A 25,232-nucleotide genomic window follows, 5' to 3' on the forward strand; every position below is an offset into this window, starting at 1 on the left:
GGCATATCTGTAGTGATAGTTGTCTCCATTTAACGTGATGGTTTTGCAATGAATCGTGGCAATTCTACTGTAATGGATCAAGAAGTGAATTACTTGGGTTCAGGATGCCCTTACTCAGAAAGATGGAATAGCCCTACAAACTATCTGCAATGGAAGAGGTACGATAGAGTTCTACGTTCGTAAAACCGAGAGTCTGACTGTCACTGTCCGAGTCCCGGGTCCAGAGTTTTTAAATTGTGGTAGCTTATAGAAGGCTGAATGTCACAGAGGAGGTAATACAGAGGTCGTGAAGCATACTTTGTCAAGAAAACAGCTCACGAAGGAGGATTTGGATGTTCAGTGCCGAAATGATATGTCAGAGACTGCAGAATACACTCACGTGATACAGAATTGCGGCACGGAGTGTGGGCTCGTCTTGATCCGCTGCGAGGTGGATTCTGTTCGACCCTGAGGAAACACACTTTGGCAAGAAACCACTCTCAACACTGAAGAAGCACACTGGAAGTTCGATATCTTTCTGTAGAGAGGCGACGAATCCTATGTCATTGATACTCGGGAAGAGGAATTTCGGCACTGAAAAAGTATTCTAATTTCCTATAGTAATGTTAGGGTTCTTCTCTAATTGGCTTGTTTTAAACTGTATGACCTGGAAATAATATGTTGGCAATCATACCTACAAATAAATTAACCAAAGGTTTAGGTTTATAATGTCGATTCAGTTGTTAGTTCGAAGTAGTTAAAAAGATTATACATAAAACTTAAATTGAACAGAGATTTGTCAGTGCGGGGAGGGGGTAATTCACGGCAAAACCCATGAATAAATGATAAGTCTTATAATGTATTTCTAATTTCTCTGTTTTAGAAAAAAACTATATAAATTATATCCCCTTTAAAACTATTTTAACATAATAAAACGCTTTTTATATCTTTAAACTAGAAAATTCACTTGTTTTGTTTCTATTTTTTAAATTATATTATTCTTGAAGTTTTGTTCTTATTACTTTAAAAACGTAAGAAATAATATTCCAGAAGAACACATGTTAGTTGGTTATTTTGAAGTGTTTCTTAAACACCAATGATGTGTACTTTTGTGGTTTTACCAATTTCCGAAGATTATATTTTTGTGTTCAGAATATATGAATCTCAGGTTCGAGAGAGTTTTGATTTTATTTTGTTTAGCTTGTTTGGTTATATAGTCTGTAGAATGGGTTTTAGGGGAAAACACTATTCATTCCTTACGAGTATTGATCATTCATGATAATACCGCCGAATCACGTAATCATTTGTAATAAACATGTCTAAACTTAACTCATGGTAAAATAGACACAAAAATCAATGAGTAAAGCCACTATTAAGTAACATGTGATTTTATGTGTAGGCCTATCTGTTATTACGATGCTCGAATTAAGCCCTTTATTTTAATTTTTTTAACGTATTTGGTTTATTTTGAGATTTATTATTGAACATAAATTTAAAGTTCTGCCTTGAATACAAAATGCATTAAGAAATAAAAATCTTGGAAGTTTTTGTTTATCTAAGACAATTGTAGGGGGGAAGGACCGGGCCCTTCCCTTGATACGCCACTACCATATTCTAGAGGATCTTCCATGGGCTTGATTCTGGAGGAAGAAGCTTGGGCAGTCTGGGAAAGTGATTATCATTGATCAGGTACTTAATATATTATGGTGTTAAAACACATTTGCAGATTATGAAAAAAACCGAACAGAACCCACCGTATACCACTTTATAAAACATTTTGTTATTAAATTATTCGAAACTGACTCTAAAGACCCTATTATTTTTCATTTAGGCTTTAGCTAGTTTATTAGCGTAATTTAAATAAAGATTCTATAAATAGAATTTGTAATTTTCTGATTCTCTTCCAGGGCATTGTAATTTCCGAAAGGATCTAGTCTGCCAGGAAAAGAGGGTAGGTGATGTTTGTTGTTGAAGACTTGAATAGCGGCTTCGGTTCCAGGTCGCTTCCAGCATTGCAGCCAGTAATCTGGAGTTATATCATATAATAACTTTACCTCTCCAGGGCCGATCCTGTGCTCCAGCCAGCCTCACAAAGACACGATTATCTCCAGTTCCAGTCGCTCCAGCAGGGTTCCTGGAAGGCCGACGCAGAATGCAGCCATGCTCTTCCAGGAAGCCTGGACAAAAAATGAGGAACCCGTTTTTGTGCCTTGTTTTGAGCCTCGTCCTGCCCACCGGCTTGCCGAACGGTTTGGTTTAGGGTTAGGTTGAGCTTTAGGACAGTGCAATAATCTTTTATGACTTCTCGGAGACTGTCTGAGCTGGTTCTGGCCCAGCTTTCTTTGTTTCTCCTTTTACCTTTCTGAGAACTGTATCGGACATTGTTCTCCCTAGACTTTTGACATTATATTGCGTTACGAGTAAATTAAAATATTTTAGCTACTAGAAATAAATTTCTAGATGTAGCTAACGAATGCTAGTCCAGATTAATATCTGTTTATAGCATTTTGGATTGTAGACGTAGCATTTTCTTCCTTTTTTGACATTGCACGAGACATCGTGCACGAAGAGTGTTCCGTAACGTTGTATTGTTATTAAAATGTCATAAAAATTTAGCGTTCTGGACATTTTTCTACCTTATACATTTTATAGACCAGCAATGGTTATTTGATCTCATATTGTTGTTATTACAGAAATGGTGGCGATATAATAAAACCTTCTAGTGCGTTATAATATGTTTCACTTGTTTGTTAGCCTAATTTTGAAAATGTGGGCAATAACGATTGGTCTGACATTAGCAGTGCGATTTATCACCTCTCGTTAGTCGGACACATGATGTAAGGCATGCCCATTTGATCGATGAACAAGTTTGAGGTTATGTTTGACTTGTGGCACGTGTCCCTGAAGTATTTCTGGTCTGTCTGTCCGTCCGTCTCCTCCTACCCATACGTAACAAGGTCGGGCCCAGCTATCGTTGAACGCCTGCAAATGAAGGCCATCAATCAATGGCCTCTGTCACCTTTATTTTTAACTTATCACTTAGGGATTTAAATTTTGAAGTAAATCGATTGTCTTTTTCTAGTGTTTGTGTTCGGATGGCACTGTTCTATGTTTGTATTCCTCAACAAACATAAATTAATTGCAGATTACTCGATCGAGTAAATTTTTCCATAAATAATAAATAAATAAGTCCTAAAATTGCTGGTGTTAACTAACTGAATTTGAATTAATAGTCTACGATTATATTATATTTGGATATTTTTACTCAATTTTATTTTGAAGTCCTTACACCTATTGCCTCGCCCTCCCATATCACAACCGCGATGGCAAGCGTCTGCTCTTATCTTAACAGTTAGAACCACACAGGTGACGGAAGTCGACTGGATACGTTATCTCAACCGGAAACACAGTCTAGACGAGATTTTCTCGCCGCTTGTTTCGGAGACATCTGTTTGTATGTTTGTTTGGAACCCTTTTACATCGGGATAGACACAATGTTCCTTCCACGCATCGTGTTGAAAGCGTTCTTATCTCTCCATGTAGCATTTTACTTGTATATTATGGTAGTGTGTATGGAAGAAATTAAAATGTATGAATGTCAAACATACAAAAGAGCTAAACATATAGATAGTCGGAATACCTGTAGTATTCTAATCCGAAGAATTAAAAAAATGTTGACCGTTTTAGTGACAAAGTAATCAACTTTTTACCCTAGTGTATTGTATTCTAAACTTGATATAGTTAATTTTTTAAATCTTTTCTAGACTACTTTATTTCCTATGATATAATGATCTCTCACCAGGGAAGTGCTAAATTTTGTTCCAATATTTATATCTTTACTTTTACTGGAGCTTCTGTCGTCATATAATCATACACTAAAGGTAAGCGCGATTCAGGAACCGCTTCTCGTGCAAAAAGAGTTTGACAGTCAGAACTAGCGCCAGGAACAAAAAAAGCTAAATGTTTACTGTAGTCACTTCACAAATATTTGAAAAACAAAAACATGGCAAGTTTTAAAATGGCAGGAGAGCGATGGCGGCGACAAGGATAGTATGCCAGCTGGTTCTTCGAAACAGTGAAATTCCTCTCTCAGCCTTGGTTGTTTGGTTTGTGAGGTGGTGAGGTGGGGGGGGGGAGTTCTGCCATACGGAGAAATCCCTCTCTTATTGACCCAGCCTAGACATCATCGACTTCATTCTCATTGCCACTTCGCAGCGCGCCTCTGTCTCGTTCGTGTCGTTGGGAGTATAATGATCATTTTATTGTGTGGGACTAGACTCGTATGTAGGGTAGGTTACGATTTAAGTTTAAATGGGAACTTAATAACGAATTGCCAAAACATCGTGTTGTAGTGCACATGATCTGGCAGAGTTCATGGAGGTAGAAGTTGGTTTAGGTGTTTATAACACAGTTATAATGAAAGGATAACATAACTTTTGTCATTTTCCATCATTCTGTGTTCAAAAAATAAAACACTATGAATCGGATTTTGAAAACCATCCTCTTCTTTATGTGTCAAACCATTTGCACAGGGTTAATGGAAGCACAAAACTTTTAAACCCACTATCAGTTTGTCGATGAACTCGTCAAAGTCTAATTCATAATAGAGCAATTGATACAAATCATGACTTAAACTCAAAGCGATCAGCATAGGCCCCAACCATGTGAGCGTACAGTAGACCTGTTACGTGTTGTGACATGTTTATGCTTCGCTGTAGATTGTTTATTAACATCTTCACTGCTGCTCTACACTGCTATGATACAATCTAGTGTTAGCCGCAGTCAATCTCTTAATCTTTTATCCCACCACTCTCGGTATGACCTAATTACACATCTAGTGTGGTAATGCATTCTTTACGATTACATAAATCTTTAGCTGATCAGCGGAAATGGTAAAATGGAGGAGTATTGTAACGAGATATTGTTAAAGAAGTTATACAACCTGACGTTAGATGAGGTTGGTATGAGATAAACATTAAGCAGATTTTGCTGTTTTAATGCAGTGGCGCCGTTTTCGTACGGCTCTATCGCAGGTAAGTAAAATTTGAAACTTGAAGTGAAAGTGAAACTGATGTTCCCAACTAAGCTTACGAGTATATTAGGGATTTATTGTGTAACATAATACTAAATTTACAAATCATATGATATACTAACCTAAACTTCTATTTCGCGTGGGCTGTCGACAGCTAGATCGTCCTTCTCGAATTTGTGACATGTCCGATGACACAGCCTTTCGTTTAAAAGCTTCATGACGCAAACAAATGTTAAGCATTGTTTGTTCTAGTTTCAAATTTAATGACAGTTTTTTATGATGTGTTCATGGTTTTTTATGCTGCACACTCAAGCTCTATCCCCTTTAAAACGCCATTAGAATATGGCGACTGTAGTTAATGGAAAATAATGGAAACTGTGTCTTTCTTTAGTCAGGTAAATCAGATTCGGACAAAAAACACTCAAATGACGACGTTTCGGGAGACAGTACTGTGCACTGTTACTACGCAAGAATATTTTGTCAGATTTATAGTAAAACATTATTTTAGAGAAACAGTTATATTGACGAAAGATTGTTGTAATAATGTTGTATCGGGCTAACATTATTTGGTATTAAAATGTTCTAGCCCAATAACTTTTCATTGATTTCTAATAAATAACTAAAAAGAATAAGATACACAAGACCAAGTCCGTCTCAACCTAATAAAATTCGAATTAAATTGGGACTAGTAGGTAATTTATTAAAACTATTCGCTCTAAAAATGAAAATCGTTTACTGTTATAATTAAAAATACAGGGTGCGGCAGCATAACTTCCTTTTTCCAACACTCAATAAAAACTATTGTATGCATCAGAAAATATTTATTTATTTTTTATAATGTAGGTACATGTCTAAAGTTTTTATTTAGATTGTTTTGAAGATCAAATCTGTTAGGTGACGTCTCCCATTCTCCATACATTGCGTAAGCCGATTTCTGGCGTTTGTCATGACTGTTGTTAGCGTAGCAGGTGTTATGTTGACAATTTCTTCTCGGATGTTGGTCTTCAAATCTTGTAGGGTTCCTGGACGGTTCACATAAACACGGGATTTCAAAAAACCCCATAGAAAAAATCACAAGGTGACAGGTCGGGAGAGCCTTGAACTTGAGCCTTGTAAGTAAAAATATATGTAATGTCAATTTAACTATAAACGATAACAATGTTATCAATTAGATATAAATCTATAAGGAACCCCAGAACTATTCTATATATATATATATATATATATATATATATATATATATATATACTATATGTATATAATTATAATAATATTATAATTAATATATAATTATTAATGATAATGGTAAAGATGCTAACACATTATATACAAATAAATAAACACCTCAATCAACCGTTTAGATTGATAATCTTAGCCGAAAACGATGAAAAAGAAGGAAATAATCTACACTAAAAATATACAATAATTATTCTTATTGCTTAAAAATAATAAACCCATACCTAAATAAATACCAAAAAAGGTTTTAAATTACTCATTTAAGACCAATGAATACTTGATCTTAAAAGAAGTATCAAACTTGTTTATACTAATAATTAATCTGCTGTGTAAGAAATACAATCCTATCTGAGAAAATATCTAATAAATGTAAAACGCATTATTTGAAGTTTTTATAGATAATACTATTGAAAGACAATAAATCATTGTAATAAAATGAATTATTATTGTTTAAAGTAGAGGATCATAAGTAAAACAAAGAAAATACATTGTATCATGACATAATTTAATTCAGTTAATCATTATCATGTTTTAGAATTAAAGAAAATAACTCTTAATCCCTAAACACCTTCACAAACATTACAAGTTATAAAATTAATATACAATTATATATTTAAAATAAAAGTAAAATTAGATAATAAACTAATAAGTTTAATTGTAGAAAACAATGAAAGAAGGATAAATCCCATTCTTAATGAATACAAAAATGTATGATTTCGAATATAAACTATGAAAAAGTATAAAAAGAAATTTAAAAAAATTAGAAGTAAAATTAAAATTAGTCTTGTACACTAAATCAGATTTTTATCTTTAAAATATTAGTGGAACAAATAGTAGGCTATACCTTTAATCTCAATAATTAATATTGAAATAAACTAATCACTCAAATAAAAGTAATTATCAAGGTAATAATAATTTTAATCAGGTGCTCAATTAAAAGTGACATAATTGATGAGACAGTAACATCTCTTTATCTAGATTACAGTGGATAGCTTCTGGGTAAATCACACGTACTTATTTTGTTGTCTAGGTGTGCCTGATGAAGTGATGCAAAGGGTTAGTTTTTAACGTCTTCGTCGCCGACCATTGTTTGGATCTCTTTAGACAAATGTGGACTTCAGATTCCAGGAGTCAAGTCTGTGACAGTAGATGGTTTAAGACGCCTATCCAACCCTATCCACTACATGTACCGGACATGTGCGGTAGATTTTAGCGTTTCTTTTTTCAAATACAATAACAAATTTATTCTTTTCTCTGGTACCAGAAACTTTTATTTTGACTTATCCCTGGTGTCCGGAGATCTTTGGAAAGCGCCGGGTGTAGCCCAAGCGGTACCCGTCGACCCGGTATGTGGAATTGATTGAAGATGAAGCGGCGAGGCTCCGCACCCCTGCCGAGCTCGACTGATGGGCGACGCGCCGGACATAAAATCGACGGTTTTATTGTTTTATCTTGGAGTTTGTCAGTAGATCCTTCTTGAGATTCTGATTTTTAGAACATTGTTAATGACGCTTTAACTATCACTGTTATAGTTGAAAAATATAAATTAAACATTTTCTTTTTTTTATTTGTTTTGTGGTATACCAGTAAATGAAAGCAACATAAATTTTCGTATGATGAAGATGCAGAGTGGAATGTGTTAAATTGATCAATTTAGTCTTGAACATTTCGTTCTATTTGTCAAATGTTTAAAATAAAAAAAAATAGAGTAGTCAATATTATACACGTAATACAATGTTGTATGTTCGTACTTTATGACACATTTTAAGCCTTTTCGCTTTCTGTTACCGTAAATAAACCATTATTATAATTGATTAGTACTGTAGTACAGCGCCGTTCTATTATGAACGGTCCTGGCGTCACGATGTTTTTAAATGAGACGCTGCCAACGCAACAACCTCCCTTCCGCGAACTGTGGAAATAAATAGAGCGACCTTTACCTTGCGTGCGAGTGGCAGCCCTGCAAATTCATTATAAACCTGCACATGGAGTGATTCCAAGATTCTTATTTTATTTTATTATCATAAAAACTTTGAGTGCTGCTCTATAGGTAAAAACTATTTCAAAAAGAAGAAAAATAACCAGAAACTTTTCTTGTTTATTAATTTGTTTCTATTCCCGTCTATCTGTGTTCTAATCAAACATAACTTATAAACAACATTTTCATATCGCTATGATGCAAATTATGGTGTTAAACACAAGTAAATATTTTTCTTTATTAACAATGATATGTTTATTCTTTATCTCGGAAAGGGGGTATCATAAATAATTATAATTTACTAATGGAAATGGGAATAACCACAAAAGTCAACATATTCAATACTATACTTTACAATGAAATAAAATAGTACCGAGATCCCTCTATTAATTGTTCTTACATAATACACAAGCGTTTAACGTGCTTGTGCTAAACAATTAACCTTTTATGGAAGTTTGTATATTATGTCAATATAATGGACTTCATGGGCAATTTCTGTGCACAATTAAATAAACTTTCTTACACTTTTTTCGATTTTGTTGTGGAACAAGAAAAGTAGTGGACTGCGCATGTTCTGTTAAGCCCCATTTCACCTTAAGGCAGGAGTGAGCATGTTCTGTTAAGCCCCAATTTCACCTTAAGGCAAGAGAGCGCATCTTCTGTTAAGCCCCATTTCATCTAAAGGCAGGAGAGTGCATGCTCTGTTCAGCCCCATTTCACCTTAAGGCAGGAGAGTGCATGTTCTGTTAAGCCCCATGTCAAACGTGTCATATTACTGTGCTCAGCTTGTTCAATAATATTTTTGCTGTACGATTTTTTCGTTGCCGTAAAGGTTACCTCTAACATCAGTGTAAAAATGGTCGCTTACGCTCAGCCAAATCCCGTAGAGGTGTGCCACCATAGCACTCGTTGTTGCTATATCAGAATGGAGCTTCATGAAAATTCATACAAAAATCAGACCGTTCTCGAGATATCATACGGATATACACAAATAAATGACGATTGTTTAGGCCCTGAAGTGATTGAGTTAGTACAGCCTAGGAGTGACGCGGTGTATTTTATACAACGACGATTAAAACAGTCGCTCCATTCGGCAGGTAATGTGGATCTCTTTGTTCAACGACAAAGCCCCATGTACAGGTTCTGTATGCGTTTGTACCCTAATGACTGAGCCGGCAATTCCTGGTACAGCACAATTGTGTATGAGAACACGTGGAGGGTTTTATTAAAACACAAACAAGTTTCACCGCTTTTCATCGTACCTAGCAGCCTTTTACAATTCTTTTGTAATTATAACAGTGCTATTGCCTGTGTATCAACCTCTTATTTAAGCATTTATCGTGTTTTTTTGCTGCCCTAGTTCTGAAAGGGGGCTTTAATGTGTGAACATGTATACGTGAACCATGCCAAACCTGTAATACATCTCAATTACTCACAAGTACAGTACTACAGACTTGAAGTATTGAAGTTGACGTACATTTTGATTTAAACTACATTTTTTGTTTCAGCCACTTTGAAAGTCTACATAATGGACTTAAGCTTCCTTCGAAATTGTATACACATATTCCTAAATTTAATTTACTGTATGTACGTTGTTGACAAGTTGAAGAATCCAGTCGGTTATAATACAATTCGTGAGATACAAATGTGTTTTATAAAAAGTTTAATTATTCAAATTTATTCAGCACATAAAATCAATTTCTCCCAGTTTTATAAAAGTGTGGTGATGCACGTGCATATTTTAATGACAGTAAAATAAAATTTTATTAAAACTATGGTGGCACAATAATGACAGAAATGTGAGAAGATTTTAAAAATTAAATAAAATGACGTATATTACTAAAAGATGGGATACTAGAAGTTTAAAACAGTTCTGTCCAACATGATATGTAGATTATGCCCTTTAAATTTCTTGTTTCCTTTTTTATTTTCACACTATTAGACGTAGACGTAAAAAGTTAGGTTAAAAAAAAACTAAATAGCAAATTTAAATAATGAATGACTTGTTAGGATTTCATCTCTGAGAGGTAAATGGAGACATTTTTAAAGCATAGGTCTAATTAAGTCTTACCTTTACAGTATTTCATGTGGCAAAACAAACATAAATGTAAAATTATTTAATGTAATGGGGACTAAATTACTTAGAACTTACTGTGTAAGTCTCATCATTCGTTGTCTGAGGTTTACTGAAGGAGGGTTCAACACAAAATCCAAATAATGTGAGTGTTGACTAAGAGGAAGTGCGTCTGAAACGATGTTCTCTTAAAATTATTGTTTTGCCCTGTAATACTTCCCCATCCCAGAAAAAGCATAAATGATTAAGAATATGTTTAGTACTCCCCCCCCCTTGAGGCTATTTTTCCGAACCCTATTTTATTGCGAAAATACTCAAATGTTGCAATGATAAAAATGTGAAAGGGACAATATTTATGGGCCCCATTGTGTTATGTTGGATTTGAGCTTGTGTTACGGCGGATTTGTTACGACGATTTCAGGCCATTCCGATGTACTCAATTGTTAAATTCCCCCTTGAATAAGATTATAATAGCATTAAGTAAAACAATGTATACAATCGGTTAAATAATAATGGAAAGGCTTTACATAATTGGAATGAATGGGACAAGAGATCAGTTAAATGAATGGGATTATTATGTTTTATTGGCCCTCAACAGTTTCCTGCTCTGTTCATGGAAACTGATTTAGTGGATTTATTTTGGTTCAGTGGAATCGTGTCCGACGCAAAGCCTCCACTTCAGTGCTGATAGTACAGACTATTGTACTGTGCGCGCACTTTGTATTGTGCTGCTGTGCTGTCTGCTGTGTAGCGGTTTTCGGCTGTATTGTGTTGTAGCGGTACTTGCGGGGACCAATGGTCAGTTTATATCTACAGTATAATATCTCTCTCCTTGCCAATGAACAATGAAGGTAGGTTTCATGTAATACAATGCACGCGTGTCGGGCAATACATTGTACATTGTATGTCGACTTTCTTATTGTCACTAGATTCTAGTGTAATGATTGTTTAGCTAGACATTTCTACAGTGGCATTTCAAATTGTTCTAAAACCGTCAGCTTTAGATCATAAAAAGGAGAAAAATGGAATCTTAGTTATTTTAGCGTTAGCAGTATTTCACTTATATATACCATGTTTGTATATAAGTAAAACCTCGCAAACATTTTTACTACTTGTGTAGTATTTACCCATATATTTGAGTGGAAGAAAATGTTGTTGTGTTTATGTAGATTGATATAACCAATAATAGAGAGAAAACACAGCTTTCTATTTAAAATTTAAGTTTTCTCTTTTTTTACTCATCGTTATTTTAATAAAAATGACATTTAAAAAGTCTTACATAGCATTTTTTGCATGAATGACATAATTAAAATTGAGAGTTCTAAATTAATAACACAGCGTTTTCCTTTTTTGTAAACCATTCCGAAATCGGTTATTAGTTATCATTTTCAAAAGGTTGAAAATACTACAAGATATCATGATATGACATGACATTAGAATTTTTTTTAATCGGGCAATATTTAATATTTAATAGTGTGGTGAAATTAGAATTTGAAATGTTCATTAGACTACTCTTTATATTACCATTAATATACTGTTTAAGATGTATTTAAATGCACTTTTATTAATGTTTTCGAAATGTGGGTTTTAAACAAATACAAACTATTTAATGTCATCTCTTCGCATTTACACGGTATTTACACGGCATCACGCTCTGGTTTTACACAAAATGTTCATAAAAGTAATCTTTTTATTGCGTTTAATATACTATTTAAAATGTGTTTAGATTCACTTTATTCGTGTTTTCAAATGTGGGTGATGAAAATATAAACATTGTAATGTCATCTATTCGCATGGTACAAGGTATCACGCTCTACTTGTACAAAAAAGTGTAATATTAGTTTTAATATTACTTATTGTTTGGGTGGAAAGTTTTATTCAATTTTCTGCGAAATTACTGTTCTATTAAGCTGCAAAGTTACATTTCTAGGTATTTAACTACATTATTTTACCACACCATTTATTTACCAGGATTACTTTTATGAGCACCGAATTTTGTTGCACTTTGTAATTATAAAAGGTTGTAATTTTAAATTAATTTATGTGAGTATTAATTTAATATGTTTTAACTTTGTGTGAGTGTAGCGTTTTCTGTTGTATAGATTGTTTAACGCCTTTGTAACCATCACCACTATACCACCTGGTCGTTGCTTGCTGACTTACAGTCCTGCTCAGAACAGCGCACCCCTCACTGGTCAACTTCTGTGACTGGCCCTTGCGCCTATTCCAAACTTCTTGAAGGCAGCTCACGCCAATGCAAAGTTTGCGTTGTTACAGCGACGAACTGCGCACAATTTTTTAGTCTTGTGATTGTGAACTTATTTTAGTTTCAGAATCATGGCTAAACCGAATGTTAATGACTACTCTATTGAGTTATCAAGCTACGGGTTGTATAAGAATTATCGCTTGCACACAGGTGGTGGAGGAGCTGCTGTTTATATAAAATCTCACAGTCTGCACTGCTCCGATAATTTGTGTGCTTCTAAGCCCGAGTTATGTTCATGCTTATATATGTGTTGTGCATGTATGTGTTAACGGAGCACATTTACTTGTACGTGTGTGTTGTAAGACTCCTGGCCTAGGGTATCTCAAAGAGTTCTAGCTAGTGCTTCAACCTTTCATGGCTCGGTACAGTCACGTCATTGTAATGGGTGATTTCAACACAGTTTTACTCGGATCTGCGGTCTACGAGCCACTCTATCTGGCCACCATGTTTCACTCCTCTTGCTTAACTGTACTTCCTATTCAAGCCACTCACCTCACCTCTAGTCAGTGACTTGGCCCTTGTCGCACACTAAGGACAATGCTCTTGCCTGATAGGCTCCTACCCCAGAAAGTGAAGCTCTGTGTGCTCTGCAGCTCCCTGTTGGGTGCTTTAAACGACGCAACTCTCGTACTCATCAATGACCATGCATCAATCAACACTCTACGATGTTCTAGACAGGATCCCAAAGGACGACGGAGCACCATAGTTAAGTTATGTGTAGAACACTGGGTTGTACCACCGTGTTTTGGGATCGTGCCTGAAACGTCGTAGTGCACTCAACTGTGCACCTGATGAGACAATGAGAACAGATCTTCATCTAGATTACTCTTGGTGGCTGCTGGGTAAACCAGACTGACCTCTCTTTTACTGCAGGTGTCCCTGATGTCGAAACGACGACGATCGTTTTTGGATCTTCTCAGACGAATGTGGGCTCCCGATTCGAAGAGTATATGAATGTGTCAGATTGCAGGCACTGTCTAAGTGGACGGTGAACTGTAGCTATACTCAACATTCATATTGAATCAGCCCTTCCTACCATAGCTACTTTATACAGGATTTGTTTTTTAGCAACATCCGTAAAAATGACTATATATAACATTATATCTGTTTAAATTTTAGATAGTAACGAAACACGTGTCGTGCAGGCGCATGTAAGATTCAATGCAAATCCATAAATCGAGGCTAATAGTTTTTTACACCTCTGAACTTTTACATGGATTTAAAATATTACCATGAAAACTTACAGTAAAACTTCAGTTATAAGTAAAGTTGGTTATTTAAGAAAATAACAGATACAATAAAACTATTATCACGTCGACATTAGCATTTCTGTTTCGAGGTCACCCGTAAACATTTACGATAGCAGCTTCTTAGAAAGACGATAACTTTCTAGAATCACCCATTTGAGGCCTGTCTTTTTTCGGTTATCAAGTTTTAGATGCCGTAAAAGTTTCCGAGTCGTAAATAAACACTCTTGAAGGATATTAACACGTCATTACCATTAACCCTCAGATAAGGCCAGTGATTTAAGCGCCACAAGTTCAAGATTTGCAATTTACAGCTCAATATAATTCCCTGAAATAATTCGCCCTAAAGGTAGTTAACTAGTGGCAAGATAACGGTGTATTGTCAATTACATTGTAAAAACTCTGTGAGATGTTATTTCATTTTTAATTTGGTACATAACCAAATTTATATCGTAGAAGGAAATCGATTTTATGAAGAAATATAATAAACTGGATTCATCGAGTTTCGTGAAACTTTGTGTAGATTTCAGGACTCTTTTGTAAGTTTCACAAAATCTGGCAAAGCTCAAGTAAATTATTTAAATTACTCGAAATTACAAAGAACCATTAGTTTGTATTAGAATTTTCAATATATATATATATATCCTATAAAGTATTAAGAACCACAAATTTTGTTTTGTATTTTTCGATCACGTTTGTTATACGATTATATGCGTTGCTAAGGCAGGAACGAAAATATTGGAAGCAATACCACCAGAGTTGTTGGAAATATTACTACTTGTATACATCCTTTTACTTTATAAGTTGAAAGTTCGTTATGACTTCAGTTTTATATTTAACAACTACTTGAACTACTTACACATAATGCAATTTTTCTGATAGATTATAAAGCGTTGTAATACAATTACGAAGAAAAATAGAATATGAAATCTAGAGTTAAGTTTTTGAATGTTACTTTTGAAATTGTTGTAATTGGTTATTGGTTATTTTATAATTAGCAAGTAAAATGTTGAAATATTTCAAATAAAAACTTGTAATCTTCCAATAACACATGTTCTTGTTCTTAGCTAAGCAGCAATAATTTTCATCTAATATAAACGTTTACTTCTTGAAGGGATAGTAGGACTTTTTTAATTTACCATCGTATGTGGCAAATATGTGGATTAACATACAGGTATATATTGTATTATTATATATTGTATATAAGAGTTTATATTCTACTTCCCCCCCCCCCAAGTAGAACGTATGATCAAAACAAAAGTATAAATACAAATCTTGTTCTCTGTCCAAAAATTCCAATAACGTTTCCAGCTTGCGAGCTAAATTTCAATACCCACGTCAGGTTGTGGAGTAAAAATTTTGGTGATTGCCGGAATTCTATGTTAGACTGTAACATATACAACATAATGTGTTGACCGACCTGGTTTATTGCGCAAGTTGTTATCACTTCTGGGAATCCTCCACGTCCTCCCGCAGCGCAGTCAAGATCATAGGCTACTATTGATAACAATGAATGGGCTCTGTTATCAGTGGTCAGCAGCGCCGGCGCGTGGCTCTTCGGCGCTATCGACTTTCTCTGAATACGATCTTAAATACTTTTCAGCGCAGTCGAGTTTTGTCATTTCCAGGAATCTTGCATCAATTGATAAGATAAACGCCGATAAATCAGCCTCCGGTCGTTATATAAATGATCGCTCCCTATCTTGACGTTAAAACTCGGCTATTGATGCTATCGTGTTATATCGTGGAATTCCAAATCGTTCCTTCATCATTTAAATTGCTCAATTAAACTTTGTTTTCGTGGATACATGAATTAATTTATGAAGGCGAAATTCTTCGCGCAGTCATTGATTGCCTAATTTGTTGATAATCGAAAATCGTAACACGCAGTTTGGAAAGCGTTGAATTTTATTAGCCAAGTTTTTATAAACAAGGATTAAAATTATATTTAGCTGGGTGTACCGCTACTAGTTTGGAATCTAACTATTATGTAACCGTAACCAATATTTTTACATTTCGTGATGGTTTCAATATGTACGAAAATTTGAGGAAAAGGCGTTCAAATTAGCGATTGCAAATTACCTCCCTTCTCTCCCCCTTTAATGTCCCATCTTGGACTCTTCAAGCAGAATTACTGTAATTATACTGCCAAAGACAAGCTCCGGATGGAGTGTAATGATGGAGTGTTTCTTCCATCCGGCGGATGTTTTAACAGTCGTGGGCAAGAAATGATAATCTGAAGAAGTCCTTGCACTTAAGCTTGGAACTAATGGTGTAAGAGATTTTGTCTCTTGGGGAAATGGAAGATTGCAATTTGTAATCCCCGTTTTCGAAAGGACATCAGAGCGAGGATAAGTACATCATGATGAGATAAAAATAAACCTGAGCGTTATGTCTTTGTATAAAGAGAACTAATTAAGAAATTTTAACCCATATTTTCTTTGATTCTTTATAACAGCGACATTTTTAACGAAACTATGAAAAAGTCCGGAATGTGGTCATAGGTAAATTCTGAATTTAAGTCTCTAAATTTAATCTAAACCAAATTCGATATTAGTACTAAAATACTTGATATGTGGATCCTGGGACTGTCGGACTCAACCTGAAATTCCAGTAACTCGACCTCGAAATGCAGTACTGCTGGAGACGGTGTGGGAACCTGTTTCCTTTCCATACAAATGTCCTTTCCTGTAAGTTGTCACATAAGTACAAGCCGTGGGTTTCACTTGGAGACATAAATATCCTAGAATACATAACCCGCTCGACATTGAATGGTTTTGTGGTCTTTGTCGCCAGTCTCAATTACTGAATTTTTAACATAAGTTAAGAAGTCTTTATCCATATTTACACACACATGTATTACTATTTTTAGGAATAAAATTAGTGAATTTTAATTAATATTATTTTTTGTTTCAGGTTTGTGTTTCAATGATGTCAAACTACAAATACAGGTATTTCTCAATGTACTTGCCAAAAAAGCATCGTATACCCATGGCAACATTTAATTTGGTAATATATTGTATCAGGCTGTGAATTGTAAGACATGTAAAAAGAGGTTTCGAAAATCCAAATACTTGCAAGAAAACATTTTTGTTTTGATATTAAAAGAGGCACTGGATTGCAATTAGACATTTTTTCACAAGGATCTTACATCTAGTGCCTTGCAGGTAGTAACATGTAATTCGTAGCTTTGGTCATAGATTGTAACTTCGAAATATGTAGCTATTAATACAATATTGAGAATGTTGTACATAATGTAACTCGTATCTTTTATGGTAGGTTGAGTAGACATATCGTAGACTTGATCTAATGTTGTGACTGTTAATTTGTAGCTTTTAGTAGGTCGTGTTCCATGTAACTCGTACCCTTTATCACAAGTTGAGTAGACCGTATATCGTAGACTTGGTCCAATTTAGACTGTTAATTTGTAGTATTTAGTAGGTCGTGTTTAATGTAACTCGTACCCATCATCATAAGTTGAGTAGACCGTATATCGTAGACTTGGTCCAATTTAGACTATTAACTTGTAGTATTTAGTAGGTCGTGTTTCATGTAACTCGTACCCATCATCATAAGTTGGGTAGACCGTATATCATAGACTTGGTCCAATTTAGACTGTTAACTTGTAGTATTTAGTAGGTCGTGTTTCATGTAACTCGTACCCTTCATCATAAGTTGAGTAGACCGTATATCGTAGATTTGGTCCAATTTAGACTGTTAACTTGTAGTATTTAGTAGGTCGTGTTCCATGTAACTCGTACCCTTTATCACAATTTGAGTAGACCGTATATCGTAGACTTGGTCCAATTTAGACTGTTAACTTGTAGTATTTAGTAGGTCGTGTTTCATGTAACTCGTACCCTTTATCACAAGTTGAGTAGACCGTATATCGTAGACTTGGTCCAATTTAGACTGTTAACTTGTAGTATTTAGTAGGTCGTGTTCCATGTAACTGTACCCTTTATCACAAGTTGAGTAGACCGTATATCGTAGACTTGGTCCAATTTAGACTGTTAATTTGTAGTATTTAGTAGGTCGTGTTCCATGTAACTCGTACCCTTTATCACAATTTGAGTAGACCGTATATCGTAGACTTGGTCCAATTTAGACTGTTAACTTGTAGTATTTAGTAGGTCGTGTTCCATGTAACTCGTACCCTTTATCACAATTTGAGTAGACCGTATATCGTAGACTTGGTCCAATTTAGACTGTTAACTTGTAGTATTTAGTAGGTCGTGTTCCATGTAACTCGTACCCTTTATCACAATTTGAGTAGACCGTATATCGTAGACTTGGTCCAATTTAGACTGTTAATTTGTAGTATTTAGTAGGTCGTGTTCCATGTAACTCGTACCCTTTATCACAAGTTGAGTAGACCGTATATCGTAGACTTGGTCCAATTTAGACTGTTAACTTGTAGTATTTAGTAGGTCGTGTTCCATGTAACTCGTACCCTTTATCACAATTTGAGTAGACCGTATATCGTAGACTTGGTCCAATTTAGACTGTTAACTTGTAGTATTTAGTAGGTCGTGTTTCATGTAACTCGTACCCTTTATCACAAGTTGAGTAGACCGTATATCGTAGACTTGGTCCAATTTAGACTGTTAACTTGTAGTATTTAGTAGGTCGTGTTCCATGTAACTCGTACCCTTTATCACAAGTTGAGTAGACCGTATATCGTAGACTTGGTCCAATTTAGACTGTTAATTTGTAGTATTTAGTAGGTCGTGTTTAATGTAACTCGTACCCATCATCATAAGTTGAGTAGACCGTATATCGTAGACTTGGTCCAATTTAGACTATTAACTTGTAGTATTTAGTAGGTCGTGTTTCATGTAACTCGTACCCATCATCATAAGTTGGGTAGACCGTATATCATAGACTTGGTCCAATTTAGACTGTTAACTTGTAGTATTTAGTAGGTCGTGTTTCATGTAACTCGTACCCTTCATCATAAATAAGTTGAGTAGACCGTATATCGTAGATTTGGTCCAATTTAGACTGTTAACTTGTAGTATTTAGTAGGTCGTGTTCCATGTAACTCGTACCCTTTATCACAATTTGAGTAGACCGTATATCGTAGACTTGGTCCAATTTAGACTGTTAACTTGTAGTATTTAGTAGGTCGTGTTTCATGTAACTCGTACCCTTTATCACAAGTTGAGTAGACCGTATATCGTAGACTTGGTCCAATTTAGACTGTTAACTTGTAGTATTTAGTAGGTCGTGTTCCATGTAACTCGTACCCATCATCATAAGTTGGGTAGACCGTATATCGTAGACTTGGTCCTATTTAGACTGTTAACTTGTAGTATTTAGTAGGTCGTGTTTCATGTAACTCGTACCCTTTATCACAAGTTGAGTAGACCGTATATCGTAGACTTGGTCCTATTTAGACTGTTAACTTGTAGTATTTAGTAGGTCGTGTTCCATGTAACTCGTACCCTTTATCACACGTTGAGTAGACCGTATATCGTAGACTTGGTCCAATTTAGACTGTTAACTTGTAGTATTTAGTAGGTCGTGTTTCATGTAACTCGTACCCATCATCATAAGTTGGGTAGACCGTATATCGTAGACTTGGTCCAATTTAGACTGTTAATTTGTAGTATTTAGTAGGTCGTGTTTCCATGTAACTCGTACCCTTTATCACAAGTTGAGTAGACCGTATATCGTAGACTTGGTCCAATTTAGACTGTTAACTTGTAGTATTTAGTAGGTCGTGTTTCATGTAACTCGTACCCATCATCATAAGTTGGGTAGACCGTATATCGTAGACGGTCCAATTTAGACTGTTAACTTGTAGTATTTAGTAGGTCGTGTTTCATGTAACTCGTACCCTTCATCATATGTTGAGTAGACCGTATATCGTAGACTTGGTCCAATTTAGACTGTTAACTTGTAGTTTTTAGTAGGTTGGTAGGTCAACATGGTACTCACAGACTCAAATATGTTATGCCTGTAAAGTATTGTGTTAATATTGAAATATCGAATACAAGTGAAGCCTTCTTGGTAATTATTAGTGAATAGCACCTTTTTCACACTTTGGATACGTTCTCGTCCTCATCCCAACAAGTATTATCAGTAAAGATAAGCCACGAATTTAACTGATAAGATATAGAGTGCGCTGTCGGCGCCGTGGAAAGTTTTATCGCCATTTCCTGGAACCCCGAGTTCGGTCGCGTGATAAACAAGTTTCGCCAAGGCCGACTTTACAACTTGAGCTCGACACGACGTAAACAGATTACGCCTCGGCGCGACGTGAGGCGTAAATATACGCTAAGTGCTTTCGGGAATCTGTGTTCTGTGAAGTTACGGAGTGCCTAGCCAGGTTGGTGCCCGGTTCTTCGTACCCACATGGATTATTGGAGAGAGGACGTCAAACCTTCACGAATCTCGATGTGTGTCGATCTTGAAGAATGTTTAAGGTGTCTCGTAAGAACACTGTTATAAGATTCTAGATAATATTTCAGAAAGACAATGGGTGTAACTTTAGAATTGTTACTGTAGGTGTACCAAAGCAGGCGAATAAGATTTTATGATTTTGTGGTGAATTCGTAACAAAATGCAAAGTACTTAAAACATATGTATTTTAGTAAATAGTAAATAATTAAAAAAAAACAATTCAATCCACAAGAAAACGATATTAAGCATACATTATCCTGAACATTAAATTTATGTAAAAGTCTTTTTAGTGACCATGTTGCTTTTTACAGTTAATTTTTTAAGTAACTCTGTTATTATTGTCTTCGACAGAAATTAAATTCGACTGATACCAAATTTTGCAGCACCAGCTCGAGTTATTCGTGGAAAGGAATTGAAGAACGAGGACACAACCTCCTACCAAGCGCCTCTAATTCCGTATTCAGTTGAAGAAGAAAAGTAAGGTATTTTCTTTCACGGTGGAAGACAGAAGAACCGCTTGCCAAAGCGACAAACCGGTTGTCGCCTGCCAGGTGGGATCAGATCCGAGCAGCGAAACCAGTTTTTGCTTCTTATCGGAAATGAACCTTGCTTCACTTCATAGAAGTGAGTAATTAATAAACCGACTTGTATCCCCCTCTCTTGGCGCTCGCGCCTTCAAGGAACCGACAGGCCGTCCTGAAAACATAGGTAGAGCGGACTGGTTTCACTGCCCTTCCTGAAAACATTGATGTGATGAACTGGTTTATCTGTTTTTTCTGTATGTTCTCACGATAACGAGAGGGAAATAAACAAGAAAATGCCATGTTTAGAATGGAATAATCCAATTTTGGCTGAATGCTGCTCAGTGGTCTCTGTTTTGTATAAAAAGATGCTTCTGCATTCAGTGACCGATTATTGATGAACTAAAGAAATGAAGATGTTACCTTCATTTTGGAGCACTATTGGTTCAAACCCTAACTGAAACATTTTAACTCTTTCTAAATTAAAAATGGTATCCCTCCGCACAATGATAACGTAGTGGACGCGTTCGTTCTCCAATCTTATCTACTATATTACTTTTTGACGCAATAAATCAAACTTGAAATATTTAGAATATTAAGAGATTATTGTATTCTGACTGTGACCTTAAATAAAATCATAATATTCAGTTTTAATATAATACTAGAGGAATTCGTTGATTTCAATAAACAATTTTTAATTTTAACAATGATTTCATCATCACTCTCGAGTATTTCACGTCCAATAAGAATAATTATAATTGAACTAACATCAAAGACTACCGGTAATAACTTTGAGGTCAGGAAAGTTATGGAAATCGGCCAAAGAATTTTAATTTTAATTTCATACTTCAGGGTTCCTATATCTTACACAGACTCATAACCATAGTAGACGAAATTTTCGTAATTGTAAATAAATTATTGTTCATTAGTTTTTGAAATCGTGCATTTGTCAATACGAGTAAGTATGCTGTTTTTCGGCATAAAATGACTATGCAATAAGTTTATTATGCAGTGACACAGGTTTAGTTATATTTTAATCATATCGTACTTCAGTAAAGCGATGTTAATATTTGCTTGTTTATAGATGGTTTCTCGTTTTTCAAGTGAACCCTATCAATGCATTCATTCGGTGCCGATCCGTCCCACAACTACTGATTGATAAAAAACTCACGATCAGTAGCGTAACCTTTGAAAGGGTTTGGAGGGAGGGTTCCCCTTCCCCAAAATCGTTCGTGGAATATGAAAAATGCTTTGTGGCCCTGAAGATGTAATAAATAATATCTAACGTGTTTAGCAGACTAAGAAAGTTTTTGTGAAATTCGATTTAAACATTCCCTTAGTTTTGTACATATTCCAGACACTTCCAACAACCCTCCTTCTCATTAGACAATAGATTTAGGCCACATTCGAATTCAAAGTGCCATACTTTCGTAGGAGAGGTTTTTATGCCAATCAATCAGTAGTGGCCTCCATAGACGCCCATTTTGCTAGTAATTAAGTGTATTTATGTAGATAGTTTAAATCCGACAGGGACATAGTGTACCCGTAGCTTGTTATGTACCGATATCTGTAACTCGGATTGTACCAAAATGGGTATAACTTGTAGCTTTGTTTTTTATTAACAGATAATCTACGTATTGGATTCGTTGCATAATCCACGATTTTTCTCTTTATTTCGTTACTTTCCGGTTGGTAAAATTCTCAGAAGTTTATGTTTTTTTTTAAACAATACTGAATTTATAACATCTTTACGACGAACCGTTATCCACTTGTCGCATGTGCGCGAGGAGGGAGCCTCCCAGTTAAATATAGTGCCGCGCAGTATCGCTTAGAAATAACCGTTCTTTTCCGAGAAATGCTAATCGAGTGGAGGGGCTATTATGGAATAAATAATGCTCCCTATCGTCCTCGGTCGATTGTTGGGTGGGGGGGGGAGGGGTGATGAATAAGTGGGACGGTTATGTCGTGGAACTATCAAACGCCCAACAGCTGTAAATAACTGCACGCGCAACGGCACTTTGTTTCTATTCTACTCTGAAACCATTATTTTTCAATATTTAAAACAGGATTATTTTGGTTTAAGGGCGTGTGATATTTCTCTCTAGTTCTAACGCTAGTTTAACAAATATATTATTATGAGTTTAAAATGATCAATAAATATTACCAGTCCACCTTATATGTAATTTTGTGACATATATCCGTCCAGTATTATTAAAATGGTATGAATACGCAACGTACTAACCGAGCTATAAACCTTGTTCCTTTTACTTTATTATTGCTTTTCCTACGGCCTCTGGGTGGAGTTTGACACAATTTAGTCGATTGTGACCAGTACTATTTTACTGTGCAGACGATCCGTCCTTGCCTGACCTAATTTTTAAACCAGGTTATCTTAATTTTGAGAAATGCATAATTCTCTGAAGGTAATCAATTACGCGAAGAGGACGAGATATTGGAAGTGACGTCATGCCCCTGTCGCTTTGTACTCCAATATGACTGTTTTGTTTTCTTATTTTCTCCTCATTCTATGTTGTTATACTCTAATTGCTCTCATTTCAAGTTATGCTTTCATTAAATGGAACCTTTGAAAGAAGGTTTGGGAAACCTTTAAAGTAAGTGTTTGATAAAAGTAAAAAACGTCTACCGATTAAAGTATTTATGTTTCATCTATGAAGCTAAATAAAAATGATGCTTTTTCTATCGGTTTTAGTTATGTTACAGTAATATTACCACTGTTATGTCTATGTTCTTTTTAACCTTTCATTTTTACAAAATTAAAAGATAAATTTACTATGGTAAATTATTACAAAATGCGAAAAACATAAATTTTAGTAATTTCCTAATGACTATGCCGACTTCAGAATGTTCATCGTTTCATAAACGTTAAAGGTTCGGTTTTATTTATTTATCTCCAAATTTGAATATGAAATTTTAAAAACATATTATACGAAACTTTAACAGCAACTAAGTATTTTAAATATAGGTTCTTTCAGTAATATGCTAGTTCATATTGAAATAATTTTCTAGTGCTCAGAATGCACGTTACAAAATTATAGACTAAATCACTTAGGTCTGAATAAAAACCCATTACTATCGCTTCGAATGGCTAGTCTCTGTTGTACACTATAAATAGGTTAGTATTTTGTAATTTTTATTGATTCATGAGTATATAACATAACTTTAAAATAACCTCAATTGTTTAGGCAAATCAACAAGTTTGGTTCATTGTCATGGATATATTCTAAAGTTTCAATTTTCTATATGCCATTAATAATAAAACAACCTTTCTGCAAGCTGTATTTGGCAGACATGAGTAATTAGTGTCATGGCATGAAGAGGAAGAAGATTAATAGCGTTCTGTACCGGATTACACAGGAGGCTTTGTAGATGGAAAGGTTAACTGTCTCAGTGATCATTCGGATGATCGATTACTCCGATGGTGGACAATCGTGGAAAGGTTAACTATTTCAGTGATCATTCGGATGATGGATTACTCGATGGTGGACAATCGACACGGGTATAATACACTCGCAAGTCGCACCAGCTGCGCAAAAATTCCCCGAACCGCGTCCATTAGCGAGCGCTGGAAACACTTTCAGAATTGTTTATTATGTTCTTTTCCAAGTAGAGGTTGCGACACCGCTGGAAAATCTCCGCGCAGGAAACGGAACAAGACGGAACGGCTTTTCCATGAAGTACAGACGTGAGGTTATGTCACCGCCTGAGGCGTCTAATGACACAAGGTGCTTTGTGTTATTGGTCTCTGCTTCAGGTAGACACAAAGGGGTGAGACAAACTTGGCGAACTGCGAAAAGAACTTTGACCATATATTTCAACAATTTCCTGTCAGATGAGAACTTGTAAAATGAAACGTACACAGTAATCTGTAATACAATGTACCTAGAACTAATTTGATCCGGCAAGGTGTGTCAATAATAGTCGAAGCTAATACATTTGATTTAGCACAGGTATGATTATTGTCTACCCGGAACGGAAATAATTAATGTTGCTACACGGATTAATAAGCTACGTGCGGATTCCATGAACCTGCATTTTATCAGCGGTCGTGCACAGGGTGGAAATGAAGCAATTCGACCCTGTTTCACAACTCATCGCGTTGTAATAACATTTATTGTTATTTTTATTCCATAAAACTCATTTGTAAACTGGGGAAGATAATTTAGAAACATCGTATGTGTGTTATTGCTTGATAGTATACAAAGTTAAACAGTGTATTTTGGAAAATTGAAATTCTGCACGACAAAAGTAAACTTTGCGTCGTTTTCAAATTATATTATCCAGTAGAGTATTATTGATGAAACGATAACAATAATTAGAGGAAAGGGAAGTGGGAACAGATATAAAAATATTGGCGATTCTATGTAATACAATCGGTTTCTTGTTAGGTTATTTGTTTAATTTTACAGCTTTTCAAGAAAGCTGTACCTTCCTTTGTGTCCAGGAAAAGTGCGATATAGTTATTTGATAACT

At 35.3% G+C, this 25,232-nt stretch overlaps 1 protein-coding gene and 1 long non-coding RNA gene across 2 annotated transcripts in view; one reads left to right on the top strand and one right to left on the bottom strand.

Annotated features, from left to right (window-relative positions):
* LOC124354412 (suppressor of cytokine signaling 2-like) overlaps window positions 1-25,232 on the top strand; it is a 91,467-nt gene that overhangs the window by 30,612 nt on the left and 35,623 nt on the right. The window lies entirely within an intron of this gene.
* LOC124354414 lies at window positions 5,816-15,725 on the bottom strand. The gene is made up of 2 exons (XR_006921680.1): window positions 15,233-15,725; window positions 5,816-6,120 (listed from the first exon to the last, which is right to left on the bottom strand). It is a non-coding gene; the product is annotated as an uncharacterized LOC124354414 (long non-coding RNA).

Source organism: Homalodisca vitripennis, chromosome 2 (assembly GCF_021130785.1).
Source record: "Homalodisca vitripennis isolate AUS2020 chromosome 2, UT_GWSS_2.1, whole genome shotgun sequence".
NCBI lineage: Eukaryota > Metazoa > Arthropoda > Insecta > Hemiptera > Cicadellidae > Homalodisca > Homalodisca vitripennis.